The 18,074-nt window shown below is 45.9% G+C and overlaps 1 long non-coding RNA gene across 2 annotated transcripts in view; it reads left to right on the top strand.

Moving 5' to 3' along the window:
- LOC142704765 (uncharacterized) overlaps positions 1–18,074 on the top strand; it is a 52,847-nt gene that overhangs the window by 4,007 nt on the left and 30,766 nt on the right. The window contains exons 2-4 of one of the 2 annotated variants that reach the window (XR_012868171.1): positions 1,158–1,302; positions 15,804–15,901; positions 16,067–16,181. This is a non-coding gene — a long non-coding RNA (uncharacterized LOC142704765). The remainder of the gene's footprint in view (positions 1–1,157; positions 1,303–15,803; positions 15,902–16,066; positions 16,182–18,074) is intronic. The other variant, XR_012868172.1, reaches the window with a different exon arrangement.

Raw genomic sequence — 18,074 nt, 5'->3', positions numbered from 1 at the left:
GACAATGTCTTCATAGATCAATCCTGGAGAGAGCCTGTCTCCCAGGAGAATGACAAGTGTATTCCAGAACCTGTGGGTGACAATGTCTTCATAGATCAATCCTGGAGAGAGCCTGTCTCCCAGGAGAATGACAAGTGTATTCCAGAACCTGTGGGTGACAATGTCTTCATAGATCAATCCTGGAGAGGGCCTGTCTCCCAGGAGAATGACAAGTGTATTCCAGAACCTGTGGGTGACAATGTCTTCATAGATCAATCCTGGAGAGAGCCTGTCTCCCAGGAGAATGACAAGTGTATTCCAGAACCTGTGGGTGACAATGTCTTCATAGATCAATCCTGGAGAGAGCCTGTCTCCCAGGAGAATGACAAGTGTATTCCAGAACCTGTGGGTGACAATGTCTTCATAGATCAATCCTGGAGAGAGCCTGTCTCCCGGGAGAATGACAAGTGTATTCCAGAACCTGTGGGTGACAATGTCTTCATAGATCAATCCTGGAGAGAGCCTGTCTCCCAGGAGAATGACAAGTGTATTCCAGAACCTGTGGGTGACAATGTCTTCATAGATCAATCCTGGAGAGAGCCTGTCTCCCAGGAGAATGACAAGTGTATTCCAGAACCTGTGGGTGACAATGTCTTCATAGATCAATCCTGGAGAGAGCCTGTCTCCCGGGAGAATGACAAGTGTATTCCAGAACCTGTGGGTGACAATGTCTTCATAGATCAATCCTGGAGAGAGCCTGTCTCCCAGGAGAATGACAAGTGTATTCCAGAACCTGTGGGTGACAATGTCTTCATAGATCAATCCTGGAGAGAGCCTGTCTCCCAGGAGAATGACAAGTGTATTCCAGAACCTGTGGGTGACAATGTCTTCATAGATCAATCCTGGAGAGAGCCTGTCTCCCAGGAGAATGACAAGTGTATTCCAGAACCTGTGGGTGACAATGTCTTCATAGATCAATCCAGCCCAAACCTTCTATCAGCTGACACAAAGGAGTAGTGGGTGTTAAATTATGGGCGGGATCTTGTGAGAAACGGTCTATAGCCGGAGACATTACCTAATTTGATGTACAAAAGCAATAGCTGCCTGAAGGACGGAGGTGTTAGCCTGTGGTGGATTATATATACACAGAATAACATATGGCTTCGTGTCTATTTCAGCATAAACAAAAACGAAATCTCCAGCTGGGTCTCTTCGCGTCTGTATTGGATTCCATCGTACAGTGCGATGTATCAGCAGGGAAACCCCTCTAGAATAAAAAGTGTGAAAGGAGTGGCACGCCCATTGTATCCAAGGTTTCCTAAGGTAACTAGATCTTTCACTAATGAGGTGAATCTCCTGTAAACAGATTAGGGGGGGACGGGATCGCCTAATATGAGGGAACCCCGAGGCCCGTCATCAAGGATCAATTGCCAGTCCTGGGCAGTACAGCAGCATACAATGGATGAGCAGAAAAAGGTATGGACAGAGTTATCAGAGTCAGTGGCATAGACATACACATGAACAACAATCAAACATAACAAAGTAACCGAGGAAAAGAACCCAGAAATGTCCCCACCAAGAACCATAGGTAGGGCAGACATTTGGGGTAGAAAAATTAGATTGGGGAATACTCGACTACGTCTTGGTCAGGCATCCATCCTGGCATCAGTAAACATATAAGAAAAATGTTCTGGGTCTTTTTGTTTGTTTTTTACCAGTGAATCAGATGAGAACAATATATAGAAAGGAGAGAGATCCCCCTCTGGATCAACTGACCTGAGTAGCCAATGGTAGATATAGCGACATAAGGTACGGTATAACATCATAAAATATACAACATATCACCCAGTAACGTTCATCATGTGAAGAATGTCAGGCTGATCAACGGAGCATTCTCGAAGGGCCCACAGGTGAATGCTGAAGAGTCACTCAAGCCACCGGAGGATGCATCTGGAGCCACTCTCTCGCCGGGCTATGCAAGAAGACCACTTTGTCATCATAGGCAATTCGGAGACGAGCAGGGTATGCCATTGAGTATGGAATGTTTCACTCCTTAAACTTTCTTTTGAGCTCCATAGAGATGGCACGCTGCTTCTGGAGGTCTGCAGAAAAGTCAGGAAATATGGAAATAGTGGAATTGTTGAATTTGAATGGAGCTTTCAACCTGGACTGACGCAAAGACGTGTCTCGATCTCTGTAATTTAGAATCCCAACCAGGAATTGCCGAGGGGCTGCACCTTGAGGCAGCGGCTTAGCCGGAACACGATGTGCCCTCTCAACCACAAAGCACGTGGAAAAGGCTGACGCCTCTAAGTTAGTCTTGAGCCATTGTTCAATAAACGGTTCAGGAGTTTTGCCCTCAGATTTTTCCGGTAAGCCAATTATACGTAAATTATTACGACGCAGTCTATTTTCAAGGTCATCAGTTTTGGATTGACAAGCATCCGCCTTCCGTGTAGTAGCAGCCAGGGTAGTAGCAAGAGGACCAATCCTGTCCTCTACTTGAGAAAGTCGCCCCTCCATCTCTCCCATACAGCCTCTCAGGTTCTGCATGTTGTGACGGAGCAAACTGACATCAAGGTTTATCTCATCAATCTGGCCTGTTTAAAGAAGTTTTGCAAGCATCAATGGCCGATAGAAGTTGCAATGAAACCTGACGTAACGTAGGTTTAGGCTCAGTGTCGGAATCCATGCCGCCACTCGGTCGGGCATCGTCCTCTTTATTTTTGAGGTGAATAGATCTCGTTTTACGTGGAGAGGAATTATCTTCGTCCTGATCAGTACGAGCAAAATCTTTTAGCTTATCCACTGCAGACTGAGGTTTAGATTTACGCATGGTGCACAGTATAGCTGAAATAGGTAGGTCGCACCCCACCAATAGTGTAGCAGGAAAAGTAAGGCAACAGATACAGTCTCCTTTTAACAGAGTATGGCACACTGGTAGGAAGTTATATATGGTAAGTAAGCTCTATAGACAAAGAACCGGGTAGGCAGGCAGTCCCAGAAAGTATAGTGAGCAGGTGAGCCAAATCAGTGACATAGATGTATAACAGGCATATATGCAAAATGGCTCCGTTAGGCCGCAACTCACCACCCAGATACTGGTAACAATGGAATCTCAGGGTCTCCCCTGAGAGAAATCAAAACTGTCGTCCCCAACTGAGCCTGAGGTCTGTACCTTCACCGGCTGTCAGGGGAGACAGAGAAAGAATGTTTCATCATGCGTGCCTTGCAGACACAGACAGTCCGCCATTAACCACCAGCCGCCACGAGGAACAGAAGCCCATGCAACCAGGACCACGGAGTCTGACAGAGAGGACCAAAAGACACCTGGGAGAAGCAAGAGATGTCGGGCATAAACAGTACCTCCGATGCAAGTGGATGCAAGTCCTTCGTTGTCTCCTGGGCTGGGTTAATATCAAGTGGAAGTGCGTAGAGTGCAGGCTGCAGCAGAACACCAGGCCGTCGTGCACTGTTTCCGTCCGCAGGGCCGACGAAGTCACCGAAGAATGTCCCCGGGTAGCCTGCGAGGGGTAGAGGTATGCCCAGAGTTTGTCTGGTCCCAGTAAAAAGATTTACCAGCCAGGATGACAGGATAATCAGCAGGAGAGGTTACGGTCCCCGGGAGCTCAGCTCAGATACGACTATCCATGCTGCTTGCTGGCCACGCCCCAAAAATAATAATAATATTTAATAATATAATATATTATTACCCCTTTAAGGACACAGTATTTTATCCTCTAATTTTGCCCACACAGTGTTTTGCGCCCTAAGTGCCATACACAGTAGATTTCCCCCTGTAGTGCCCTTACACAGAATAATGTCTGATTAGTGGCCTTCACACAGTATAATGCCCCCCTCCCCTCGCTGGCACACACACAGCCCCCCTTGTAGATAGTGCCCCCTTTAGATTGTGCCATACAGCCTCCCTGTAGACTGTGCCATAATCCGCCACCCCTCCTTGTTGACAGTGTCATACAGCCCACCACCTCCCCCTTGTAGACAGTGCTGTTCATTCCCCCACCTCCCCCTTGTAGATCGTGACATACAACCCCCCACCTCCCCCATGTAGACAGCGCCATACAGAGCCGCAACTCCCCCTTGTAGATCATGACATATAGCCCCCCACCTCCCCCATGTAGACAGTGCCATACAGCCCCTCACCTCCCCCTTGTAGACAGTGCCATACAGCCCCCCACCTCCTGATGTAGACAGTGATATACTCCCCCCAACCCCCCCACCTGCTCCTTGTAGACAGTGCCCCAAACACAAAAAAATTGTACTCCTCTAGGCCCCGTTCCCAAGACGAACTGAGCTGCTCCGCGACGGGATCCTTGCGTAGGCCGGCGTGATCCTGTAGCCTAGTGCAGAGTTTCCCAACCTTTTCGGACTCGAGGCACCACTGGAAAAATAAAATTTCCTCAGGGCACCCCTACCAAAAATTGTTTCGAGAAAGACAGAAAACAGCTAAAAACAAGCACTACACTGAGAATATGTTCACACAGCGTTTTTTGTAAGGCAGAAAATATCTTCCTCAAAATTCCTTCAGGAATTTTATAATGCCCCCCTCCCCTCGCTGGCACACACACAGCCCCCCTTGTAGATAGTGCCCCCTGTAGATTGTGCCATACAGCCCCTCACCTCCCCCTTGTAGACAGTGCCATACAGCCCCCCACCTCCCAATGTAGACAGTGGCATACTCCCCCCAAAATTCCTTCAGGAATTTTAAGGCAGATTTTAAATTGAGAGCGTTGTTTTGACTTTTTTTTTAAGCCGTTGAAGCTAACGGAAAAGACGTAGGCAAAGAAAGCTACAAACGAACGCCACAGGTATTTTCTGCCTCCTATTAACTTTAATTGGAGGTCAGAGGTGAAAACCACTTGAAGACCATCAGCCCGCCACTCTCACTTAAATGACCATCAGCCCACCACTCACAGATTCCCCTGTAGATAGTGCCACACAGCCCCATTGTAGGTGATAGAACCCCCCCCCCCCCCTTCCTGTACATAGCGCTACTGTAGCTCCCTGAAAGAGCGGAATCCCCCTGTGGCTGGAGATTCCGCTCCTGGACGGAGCGCTTGATGACTCAAGCGCTCCATCCAGGAGCGGAATCCCCAGCCACACAGTGGCGCTAGCAGATAGCAGAGCTGGGAGATACCTTCCTGCTTTGCTATAGTATTTAATAGTACCTGTGTACTGATCACGCAGACACTATTGAATGTGGCGTTGCTACAGCTGTAGCAGCTGCTAGTGGTGCCGCCGGCCATGGGGGGCCGATCCCGACTGGCAGCATGGGCGTCCTCATTCCCGGTGTCGCCGCTATGGCTGCTATGGGCGGAAAGGCGGATGCTGAGTCACCGGGCGCGGGCGCTTCTGAAACAAGCAGGGGAAAGGTAGCCAGTGCAGCGCCCCCTTCCACCTGCTAGAGTGATGCACCCAGTGCAATGGCACACCGTTCTGGCCGGCCCTTTGTGGCACTATGTACAAGGGGTGTGTGGCGCTTTCTACAAGGGGATGTTTGTGGCGCTATCTACAAGGGGGGTATGTGGCGTTATCTACAAGGGGATGTGTGTGGCATTATCCACAAGGTGATGTGTGTGGCTCTCCCTACAAGGGGGCTGTGTGTGGCGCAATCTACTGAAGGGCTGTGTGTGGCGCAATCTACAGGAGGGCTGTGTGTGGAGCAATCTACAAGGGGGTGTGGTGCTTTCTACAAGGGGGGGGGTGTGGTGCTATCTACAGGGGGGCTGTTTGTGGCGCTATCCACAGTAGGACTGTTTGTGGCGCGATCTACAGGGGGCTGTGTGTGGCACTATCTACAGGGGGGCTGTGTGTGGCGCTATCTACAGGGGGGCTGTGTGTGGCGCTATCTACAGGTGGGCTGTGTGTGGCGCTATCTACAAGTAGGCTGTGTGTGTCCCTATCTACAGGTGCGCTGTATGTGGCCCTATCTACAGGGGGGCTGTATGTGGCCCTATCTACAGGGGGGCTGTATGTGGCACTATGTACAAGGGGGGGTGTGGCGCTTTCTACAAGGGGATGTTTGTGGCGCTATCTACAAGGGGGGTATGTGGCATTATCCACAAGGTGATGTGTGTGGCTCTCCCTACAAGGGGGCTGTGTGTGGCGCAATCTACTGAAGGGCTGTGTGTGGCGCAATCTACAGGAGGGCTGTGTGTGGAGCAATCTACAAGAGGGTGTGGTGCTTTCTACAAGGGGGGGGGTGTGGTGCTATCTACAGGAGGGCTGTTTGTGGCGCTATCCACAGTAGGACTGTTTGTGGCGCGATCTACAGGGGGCTGTGTGTGGCGCTATCTACAGGGGGCTGTGTGTGGCGCCATCTGCAGGGGGCAGTGTGGAGCGCCATCTACAAGGGGCACTGAGTGTGGCGCTATCTACAGGGGGCTGTGTGTCGCGCTATCTACAGGTGGGCTGTGTGTCGCGCTATCTACAAGTAGGCTGTGTGTGTCCCAGGGGGCTGTGTGTGGCGCCATCTGCAGGGGGCAGTGTGGAGCGCCATCTACAAGGGGCACTGAGTGTGGCGCTATCTACAGGGGGCTGTGTGTCGCGCTATCTACAGGTGGGCTGTGTGTGGCGCTATCTACAAGTAGGCTGTGTGTGTCCCTATCTACAGGTGCGATGTGTGTGGCCATATCTACAGGGGGGCTGTATGTGGCCCTATCTACAGGGGGGCTGTATGGGGCCCTATCTACAGGGGGGCTGTATGGGGCCCTATCTACAGGGGGGCTGTATGGGGCCCTATCTACAGGGGGGCTGTGTGTGGCGCTATCTACAGGGGGGCTGTGTGTGGCGCTATCTACAGGGGGGCTGTGTGTGGCGCTATCTACAGGGGGGCTGTGTGTGGCGCTATCTACAGGGGGGCTGTGTGTGGCGCTATCTACAGGGGCAGTGTTGAGCGCCATCTACAAGGGGCACTGAGTGTGGCGCTATCTACAGGGGGGCTGTGTGTGGCCCTATCTACAGGGGGGCTGTGTGTGGCCCTATCTACAGGGGGGCTGTGTGTGGCCCAATCTACAAGGGGCAGTGTGTGGCATTCCCTACAGGGAGCAATGTGTGGCATTCCCTACAGGGAGCAGTGTGTGGCATTCCCTACAGGGAGCAGTGTGTGGCATTAGCGCCGAAACGCGCGTTGGGGTGGACCTTGGCTGCATTCATTCTGTTCATTCATTATGGGTATGTGAGACCTCATCTATTTTGTGTACTTTACTTACCTTATTACGGAATCTCTGCATGTTTGATCCCATTGCATTTATAAATGACATGTGTGTTGTTACGTTTATTGTACCATAGTACTGCTAACTTATTTTTTGACTATAGGGTGTGATTCTATTTAGTCTACAGTACTTTGCATTCACATATGCACATAGCTGACCTATTTACTTTAATAGACTATACTCTCAAAGACGCTCACACACTCATGTCATATTATTTTCCATCAAGGGATACACATGTGTCTCACTAACCGTTCATATATAGATACATGGTTTGGTTAATGCTCCAGTCAAGGATCCGTGTTTTTACTGTGGGTTTATGGATTCTTTTTACATGTCTTATTATATGTTAATAAAATATTTTTGTATTTTCATTACTTCTTTGTTTCTCAGCATTTATTTTCTCTTTTGGTCTCGCTATCTACAGGGGGCTGTGTGTGGCGCTATGTACAGGTGGGCTGTGTGTGGCGCTATGTACAGGTGGGCTGTGTGTGGCCCTATCTACAAGTGGGCTGTGTGTGGCCCTATCTACAAGTGGGCTGTGTGTGGCCCTATCTACAAGGGGGCTGTGTGTGGCCCTATCTACAGGTGGGCTGTGTGTGGCGCTATGTACAGGTGGGCTGTGTGTGGCGCTATGTACAGGTGGGCTGTGTGTGGCGCTATGTACAGGTGGGCTGTGTGTGGCGCTATCTACAGGGGGGCTGTGTGTGGCCCTATCTACAGGGGGGCTGTGTGTGGCCCTATCTACAGGGGGGCTGTGTGTGGCCCTATCTACAGGGGGGCTGTGTGTGGCCCTATCTACAGGGGGGCTGTGTGTGGCCCTATCTACAGGGGGGCTGTGTGTGGCCCTATCTACAGGGGGGCTGTGTGTGGCCCTATCTACAGGGGGGCTGTGTGTGGCCCTATCTACAGGGGGGCTGTGTGTGGCCCTATCTACAGGGGGGCTGTGTGTGGCCCTATCTACAGGGGGGCTGTGTGTGGCCCTATCTACAGGGGGGCTGTGTGTGGCCCTATCTACAGGGGGGCTGTGTGTGGCCCTATCTACAGGGGGGCTGTGTGTGGCCCTATCTACAGGGGGGCTGTGTGTGGCCCTATCTACAGGGGGGCTGTGTGTGGCCCTATCTACAGGGGGGCTGTGTGTGGCCCTATCTACAGGGGGGCTGTGTGTGGCCCTATCTACAGGGGGGCTGTGTGTGGCCCTATCTACAGGGGGGCTGTGTGTGGCCCTATCTACAGGGGGGCTGTGTGTGGCCCTATCTACAGGGGGGCTGTGTGTGGCCCTATCTACAGGGGGGCTGTGTGTGGCCCTATCTACAGGGGGGCTGTGTGTGGCCCTATCTACAGGGGGGCTGTGTGTGGCCCTATCTACAGGGGGGCTGTGTGTGGCCCTATCTACAGGGGGGCTGTGTTTTGGCCCTATCTACAGGGGGGCTGTGTTTTGGCCCTATCTACAGGGGGGCTGTGTGTGGCCCTATCTACAGGGGGGCTGTGTGTGGCATTCCCTACAGGGAGCAGTGTGTGTGGCAATATCTACAGGGAGCAGTGTGTGGGGCAATATCTACAGGGAGCAGTGTGTGGGGTAATATCTACAGGGAGCAGTGTGTGTGGTAATATCTACAGGGGGCAGTGTGTGTGGTAATATCTACAGGGAGCAGTGTGTGGTAATATCTACAGGGAGCAGTGTGTAGTAATATCTACAGGGAGCAGTGTGTGTGGTAATATCTACAGGGAGCAGTGTGTGTGTGTGGTAATATCTACAGGGAGCGGCGTGTGTGGTAATATCTACAAGGAGCAGTGTGTGGTCCTATCTATAGTGGGCTGTGTGTGGCATTATCTACAGGGGGCAGTGTGGAGCACCATCTACAAGGAGCACACCATCTACAGTGTGACACTATCTGCGCTGGTATTTACGCTGCCAGTAGTGGTCAGCACATATCACCTCGCCCTAGTGATAAAGTGAGACATCACCTGCCTGTAAAAACCAGATAACCAGAGAGATACCGGCCACCATAGTGGTTGTCAACCAAACTAGTGCAGACGGTTTTGTTTGCTTATTTGGATGCAGAAATTCTGGGAAGAAAACCATGCCCCATTAGCCAGACCCATGAGATATACCACGCCCTATAAGACACCCACCAAAGAAGCCACACCCTAATTGTCCTTGGAAAAAAAAAAAACTGTATAATCAGAACCAGAACTTTTTTTATTTTTCCGTCGATGTAGCGGAGTGAGGGCTTATTTTTTGTAGGATGAGCTGCAGTTTTTGATTTTTTTTTTTTTTTTTTTTTTAGAGCTGCTAGTGTTTTTTTATTTTTTAAAAATGTTTTTTACGGTGTTCACCGTGCGGGTAAATAACATTATATTGTAATCGTTCTGACTCTTACGGATGCGGTGATACCAGTTATGTTTATGTTTTTACGGTGTTCACCGTGCGGGTAAATAACATTATATTGTAATCATAGTTACATAGTTACATAGTTAGTACGGCTGAAAAAAGACACATGTCCATCAAGTTCAACCAAGGGAAGGGAAAAGGGAAGGAAAAATTTCTACACATAGGAGCTAATATTTTTTTGTTCTAGGAAATTATCTAACCCTTTTTTGCAGCATCTACTGTCCCTGCTGTGACCAGCTCCTGCGGTAGGCTATTCCATAAATTCACAGTTCTCACTGTAAAGAAGCCTTGTCGCCTCTGCAGGTTGAACCTTTTTTTCTCCAGACGGAGGGAGTGCCCCCTTGTCTTTTGAGGGGGTTTTACAAGGAACAGGATTTCACCATATTTTTTGTATGTGCCATTAATATATTTATATAAGTTAATCATGTCCCCCCTTAGTCTTCTTTTTTCAAGGCTAAATAGGTTTAATTCTTTCAATCTTTCCTCATAACTTAAATTCTCCATGCCCCTTATTAGCTTCGTTGCTCTTCTTTGTATTTTTTCCAACTCCAGGGCATCCTTTCTATGAACTGGAGCCCAGAACTGAACTGCATATTCTAGATGAGTCCTCACTAATGCTTTGTAAAGTGGCATTATTACATCCCTGTCCCGCGAGTCCATGCCTCTTTTAATACACGACAATATCCTGCTGGCCTTTGAAGCAGCTGATTGACACTGCATGCTGTTATTGAGTTTATGATTTACAAGTACACCCAGATCCTTCTCAACAAGTGAATCCGCCAGTGTAGCTCCCCCTAGGACATATGATGCATGCAGGTTGTTGGTACCCAGATGCATAACTTTACATTTATCTACATTAAACTTAATTTGCCAAGTGGACGCCCAAACACTTAGTTTGTTTAAATCTGCCTGTAATTCATGAACATCTTCCATAGTCTGAACTATATTACATAGCTTGGTGTCATCTGCAAAAATAGAAATAGTGCTATTAATCCCATCCTCTATATCATTAATAAATAAGTTGAATAATAGTGGTCCCAGCACTGAACCCTGGGGTACACCACTTATAACCGGGGACCATTCAGAGAAGGAATCATTGACCACAACCCTCTGGATACGGTCCTTGAGCCAATTCTCAATCCAATTACAAACTATATTTTCTAAACCTATAGTCCTTAATTTACCCATTAGGCGTCTATGGGGGACAGTGTCAAATGCCTTTGCAAAGTCCAAAAACACTAAATCCACAGCGGCCCCTCTGTCTAGCCTACTGCTCACCTCTTCATAAAAACAGATTAGGTTAGTTTGACAACTTCTGTCCTTAGTAAAACCGTGCTGGCTGTCACTTATAATGCTATTTATTGTCACATAATCCTGTATATAGTCCCTCAATAGCCCCTCAAACATTTTCCCCACGATGGATGTTAAGCTTACTGGTCTATAATTACCCGGGGAAGACCTAGAGCCCTTTTTGAAAATAGGCACCACATTTGCCCTGCGCCAGTCCCTTGGCACTATACCAGTCACTAGAGATTCTCTGAATATTATGAAAAGGGGGACAGAAATAACTGAACTAAGCTCTTTAAGAACTCCAGGGTGTAACCCATCTGGTCCCGGAGCCTTGTGCACATTTATTTTATTTAATTTAGCTTGGACCATCTCTACATTCATCCAATTCAGTATATCAACTGATATATTAACAGCACTGGCACCGGCTACATCAGCTGCTCCTTCTTCAGTTGTATATACAGAGCTAAAGAACCCATTTAGTAACTCTGCCTTCTCTTGATCCCCTGTGATCAACTCCCCATTACCATTATCTAGGGGTCCTACATGTTCAGACCTTGGCTTTTTTGCATGTTCTGACTCTTACGGATGCGGTGATACCAGTTATGTTTATGTTTTTACGGTGTTCACCGTGCGGGTAAATAACATTATATTGTAATCGTTCTGACTCTTACGGATGCGGTGATACCAGTTATGTTTATGTTTTTACGGTGTTCACCGTGCGGGTAAATAACATTATATTGTAATCGTTCTGACTCTTACGGATGCGGTGATACCAGTTATGTTTATGTTTTTACGGTGTTCACCGTGCGGGTAAATAACATTATATTGTAATCGTTCTGACTCTTACGGATGCGGTGATACCAGTTATGTTTATGTTTTTACGGTGTTCACCGTGCGGGTAAATAACATTATATTGTAATCGTTCTGACTCTTACGGATGCGGTGATACCAGTTATGTTTATGTTTTTACGGTGTTCACCGTGCGGGTAAATAACATTATATTGTAATCGTTCTGACTCTTACGGATGCGGTGATACCAGTTATGTTTATGTTTTTACGGTGTTCACCGTGCGGGTAAATAACATTATATTGTAATCGTTCTGACTCTTATGGATGCGGTGATACCAGTTATGTTTATGTTTTTTACGGTGTTCACCGTGCGGGTAAATAACATTATATTGTAATCGTTCTGACTCTTACGGATGTGGTGATACCAGTTATGTTTATGTTTTTACGGTGTTCACCGTGCGGGTAAATAACATTATATTGTAATCGTTCTGACTCTTACGGATGCGGTGATACCAGTTATGTTTATGTTTTTTACGGTGTTCACCGTGCGGGTAAATAACATTATATTGTAATCGTTCTGACTCTTACGGATGTGGTGATACCAGTTATGTTTATGTTTTTACGGTGTTCACCGTGCGGGTAAATAACATTATATTGTAATCGTTCTGACTCTTACGGATGCGGTGATACCAGTTATGTTTATGTTTTTTACGGTGTTCACCGTGCGGGTAAATAACATTATATTGTAATCGTTCTGACTCTTACGGATGCGGTGATACCAGTTATGTTTATGTTTTTTACGGTGTTCACCGTGCGGGTAAATAACATTATATTGTAATCGTTCTGACTCTTACGGATGCGGTGATACCAGTTATGTTTATGTTTTTACGGTGTTCACCGTGCGGGTAAATAACATTATATTGTAATCGTTCTGACTCTTACGGATGCGGTGATACCAGTTATGTTTATGTTTTTACGGTGTTCACCGTGCGGGTAAATAACATTATATTGTAATCGTTCTGACTCTTATGGATGCGGTGATACCAGTTATGTTTATGTTTTTACGGTGTTCACCGTGCGGGTAAATAACATTATATTGTAATCGTTCTGACTCTTACGGATGTGGTGATACCAGTTATGTTTATGTTTTTACGGTGTTCACCGTGCGGGTAAATAACATTATATTGTAATCGTTCTGACTCTTACGGATGCGGTGATACCAGTTATGTTTATGTTTTTACGGTGTTCACCGTGCGGGTAAATAACATTATATTGTAATCGTTCTGACTCTTACGGATGCGGTGATACCAGTTATGTTTATGTTTTTACGGTGTTCACCGTGCGGGTAAATAACATTATATTGTAATCGTTCTGACTCTTACGGATGTGGTGATACCAGTTATGTTTATGTTTTTACGGTGTTCACCGTGCGGGTAAATAACATTATATTGTAATCATTCTGACTCTTACGGATGCGGTGATACCAGTTATGTTTTATGTTTTTACGGTTTTCACCGTGCTGGTAAATAACATTATATTGTAATCGTTCTGACTCTTACGGATGCGGTGATACCAGTTATGTTTATGTTTTTACGGTGTTCACCGTGCGGGTAAATAACATTATATTGTAATCGTTCTGACTCTTACGGATGCGGTGATACCAGTTATGTTTATGTTTTTACGGTGTTCACCGTGCGGGTAAATAACATTATATTGTAATCGTTCTGACTCTTACGGATGCGGTGATACCAGTTATGTTTATGTTTTTACGGTGTTCACCGTGCGGGTAAATAACATTATATTGTAATCGTTCTGACTCTTACGGATGCGGTGATACCAGTTATGTTTATGTTTTTTACGTTACTTTAGAGAAAAAATGGGAAAAGGTTTTGTGGAGGTTTTTTTTTTACATTTTAAATTATTTTTATTCATAAATGAAAACTTTATTTTACTGTTTTTTCAAAAAAAAATGTATTCCTGTTCTGGGGGACTTGAACTAGTGATGATTAGATCTCCGGTACAAATCACTGTAATACTAATGTATCGCAATATATCGTGATTAATATTAAGGGGTTTATAGGAGCAGAAAGATGGCGGACCTTCATTGCCCCCCATGCTGCCATGACAACCGTCCATCGTGTCGCGTGGGGACGATGAGCTGTCAGCGAGGACCCCCGTCTTTCTTACAGCTTAGTTTCTGCAGTCGCTGTTGACCACAGAATCTAAGTATATAAATGGCCTTAATCACAGTTCTCTTAGGTTTCCAGCCTTTGCAGGTTTCCAGCCCAGGGTGTCAGGTGTTCCCTATGTCGGTAAATGTCCTGTTCAGGAAGGGGTTAAATGAGTAAAATACAAGTTTATACTGAATCTTATCCCACAAAACAATGTATCACTCTGCTCTGCTCCACCTGCGCTATAACATGATGATAAGAGATCACACTGCATGTGCCCTTTATATATAATGTCACCTCAGCTGCTGCAGAACCTCACAGTTCATATCAAAACACTGACTGCATAGTGTGCACCACGTCTTGTGCGATGTCAGCAATGTCTCCCCAGTATCCGCCATGTGTCAGGTTGTCAGGAGTCAGGTCTTCATTGTCTGGGGGGGAATGTCTTCATTTTACTCTTCTCATCTGAGAGATATGCCATAAATGTCTGATATATGGGGGTCCCACCTCTATGTGGAGAACAGAAAATCTACATCTTATCCGCCCCATGTGCACATACCCTTAAAGAGGCTCTGTCACCAGATTTTCAAACCCCTATCTCGTATTGCAGCAGATCGGCGCTGCAATGTAGATAACAGTAACGTTTTTTTTGTTTTTTTTTAAACGAGCATTTTTGGCCAAGTTATGACCATTTTTATATTTATGCAAATGAGCCTTTCTTAAGTACAACTGGGCGTGTTTAAAGTTAAGTCCAAGTCGGCGTGTATTATGTGTGTACATCGGGGTGTTTTTACTTGTTTTACTAGCTGGGCGTTGTGAATGGAAGTGTATGATGCTGACGAATCAGCATCATCCACTTCCATTCACAACGCCCTGCTAGTAAAAGAAGTAAACACACCCAGATGTACGCACATAATACACGCCGACTTGGACTTAACTTTAAACACGCCCAGTTGTACTTAAGAAAGGCTCATTTGCATAAATATAAAAATGGTCATAACTTGGCCAAAAATGCTCGTTTTTGAAAGAAAAAAAAACGTTACTGTAATCTACATTGCAGCGCCGATCTGCTTCAATACGAGATAGGGGTTTGAAAATCTGGTGACAGAGCCTCTTTAAAGTGACACGTCAGACTTGAGAAATGGTTCTGTCTTAAACAGGTCAAAAATAGGCCGTGGATTCCACTCCCAGAGGAGTCCCTGTCGTGACTGTCCATATATGGACAGAGACGTCAGGGGCTCCCTCTAGGATCACAATTCCTAGCCAAGTTGACGGCAACGCTCTGGCAAAGCATTCTGCTCCTAGTGGGAGCTTCAGTGGCGCTATCTACAGGTGCTGGGGTGCTATCTGCAGGGGTTTGGCATATAAGTTTGATTAAACTAAGGGGGAGATGTGCCGGCACTTGTGGAGAGAGCCGGCAGACAGGAAAGTGCAGCGCTGCACACATTAAACCCCTTTCCATTCTGCCAATGTTTATTTATATGACAACTGCCCGGGGCATCAGCGGTTTGAACGAATATTGCTGTATGGCCGTTGTGAAGGGGTTAATAAAAGCATATAGAAATATTGTCTATAAAGGTGTACACAGCCTTTAAGAGGCTAATAAGCATTTGACACACTGACAATTTTTTTGGGTTGCAGGGCACTCTCAAAATAGAGGCCCCTGTGTCCCGCCACTTTCATGTGTAACTGTGTCCATAGAAGGCAGATACAGGTAAATACTATGGTGGAGCAGGGAGCCAGTTACGCCCCGCCGTTCGCTCTGGTAGGGCACAGTCTCCTTTAGGCCTGTGGCTTACAAGGTGCAGGGACCTCGACACCGGTAGTGAGGACCTCAACATTGTAATTCCGGCTCTGATCAGTAAACATAGAAGTGTAGAGAGAAGTGTCTGATATATAGACAGATATACAGTAGTCATGTATTCAGTCACTGTGTGTTTCCTACAGATGGATCCAGTAGGAGAAATCCACCAGAGAGATGTCCCAGTCCTCTGTATTCCCAGGACTGTCCAGAGGAAAATCACAATGTCCCAGAGAATCATCAGGTAGATGAAGCTGAGCCGTATACCAGATCTATATAGGGGGTGCGGAGCTTTTTGGTCCTGCGGTCATAGATGTGGTCATAGATTTTGGCGATTTCTTATGTTGATCTGTTAGATTCTTCGCACTCTCTGCTGTATTGTACTGAATTGTTACATATGTGAAATCAGGGGGAAGATCTGACTGATATTAAAGTGGAGGATGAAGAAGAAGAAGAGCGGGTGAGGGGCGATCAACCATATAACAGTGAAGTGGAGGAGGAAATTCCAGGAGGTGTTACCAGAGGTAAGTGATAATGAATTTAGAAAGTGAATTGGGAGGTTTGTTAAGGTGGGGTTCCTCCTTAGTTCTACATTACAGTAACACGTCAGACACTGTATTATACATAGTGCAGGACCTGAGGGAGCTGTGACTGCACATAGAAGTTCTCTACAAGGTGATCTATGAATCCGGTCATGCACTAGGCTTAGTATCAGATTTTGGAGGCACCAGCTGTGATTAACAGCCGGGATCTGAGGAAACTCCGTTTAACCACTTACTCAGAAAATTACCTATTGTTTAAATCAAGTTTTTATGTTAAAAATATTTTTAAGATTTGTTTTCTTTTAAGTCATCTTTATTTCAAAATAATCCTAAAATCTTGCATTTTTCCCTCTGGCCACTGAGTCTTATAATAGACTGATCCTTCCTGTTCTGTAGAGATCAATTCTCAGCAGACATCTCATTATCATTACAGACAGGATTACACTGACAGGTAACACCTATATATAGATATCACATGATCAGGACTGGTCTTAGGTTGGATGGCACCCTGTGCGGGACTCCCTGTTGCCGCCCCCTACACAAACCAAATATGAACCACATATATAGACACGCACATACTGGAACATATATACTGTGCATACATAGAGACAGATATTTAGACATACAGGCAATTATACATACACACATCTGGAATATATACTTACAGGTAAATATGTAGACACACAGACACATATATATATATATATATATATATATATATATATATATATATATATATATACATATACATATACATACACACACACACACACACACACACTGTAACATATACACACACATACACACACACAGACACACATAGATTCTCACCATCTCTCCTTGCTGACAGGATCACAGGTTTCTTGCAGGACAGGCTGCCTCTTTCTCCTTACATTTGTATACCATTGGGGATTTACAAGTCGGATCCCTGGAGGCCGGCACCCTTATGCCCTGGAGGTTTTTGTTCTACTGTGCTGCCCATACACCTTCTCTCACACATTAACTCAATGTTGCCCATTATGACTGTGAGCTACATAATGGGATTAATTACATTAATGGAGGTTCAAAATTCATAAGACCATGAGCCTCAAATCAGAAAGTGGAAGGACTTTTTATTTTTGGGGGTTTTTTTATTTTATTATTATTGTTAGCAAAGTATCGTTTTGGTATCTCAAATTGTAATTCTACACGAAGTATCGGTATCGAAGTCCAAATTCTGGTATTGTGACAATATTGTAGAAATCGCTTCTCAGCAGTCACCTCATTATCATCTCAGGCAGGATTACACTGACAGGTAACCCCTATATATAGATAACACAGGATCCACCATTTATAAGAGACTGATCCTTCCTGTTCTTTAGAGATCACTTCTCAGCAGTCATCTCTTTATCATCGCAGGCAGGATTACACTGACAGATAACCCCTATATATAGATAACACAGGATCCACCATTTATAAGAGACTGATCCTTCCTGTTCTTTAGAGATCGCTTCTCAGCAGTCCTCTCAGTATCATCACAGGCAGGATTACACTGACGGGTTACACCTATATATAGATAACACAGGATCCACCATTTATAAGAGACTGATCCTTCCTGTTCTTTAGAGATCACTTCTCAGCAGTCCTCTCAGTATCATCACAGGCAGGATTACACTGACGGGTTACACCTATATCCGATTCCTCAACATTAAAATTGCAACACCAAGGAGGAAACGTTTTGGAATTGTGGAAATCACAGGATCGATCGACATGTTAATAATATGCAAATGATAAAAAAATGGAAACAAAATATTCCAAACGCCTTGATTTATTCTGTGCCGAGTATGAGCGCCAAGTGCAGAAATACACGTACGTACATGCCTTGGCATTCTATCA

The sequence above is a fragment of the Rhinoderma darwinii genome, unplaced genomic scaffold, assembly GCF_050947455.1.
Source record: "Rhinoderma darwinii isolate aRhiDar2 unplaced genomic scaffold, aRhiDar2.hap1 Scaffold_3370, whole genome shotgun sequence".
NCBI classification, from domain to species: domain Eukaryota; kingdom Metazoa; phylum Chordata; class Amphibia; order Anura; family Rhinodermatidae; genus Rhinoderma; species Rhinoderma darwinii.
The sequence above is the reverse complement of the archived record's forward strand: the minus strand, read 5'-3'. Positions and strand labels throughout refer to the sequence as shown.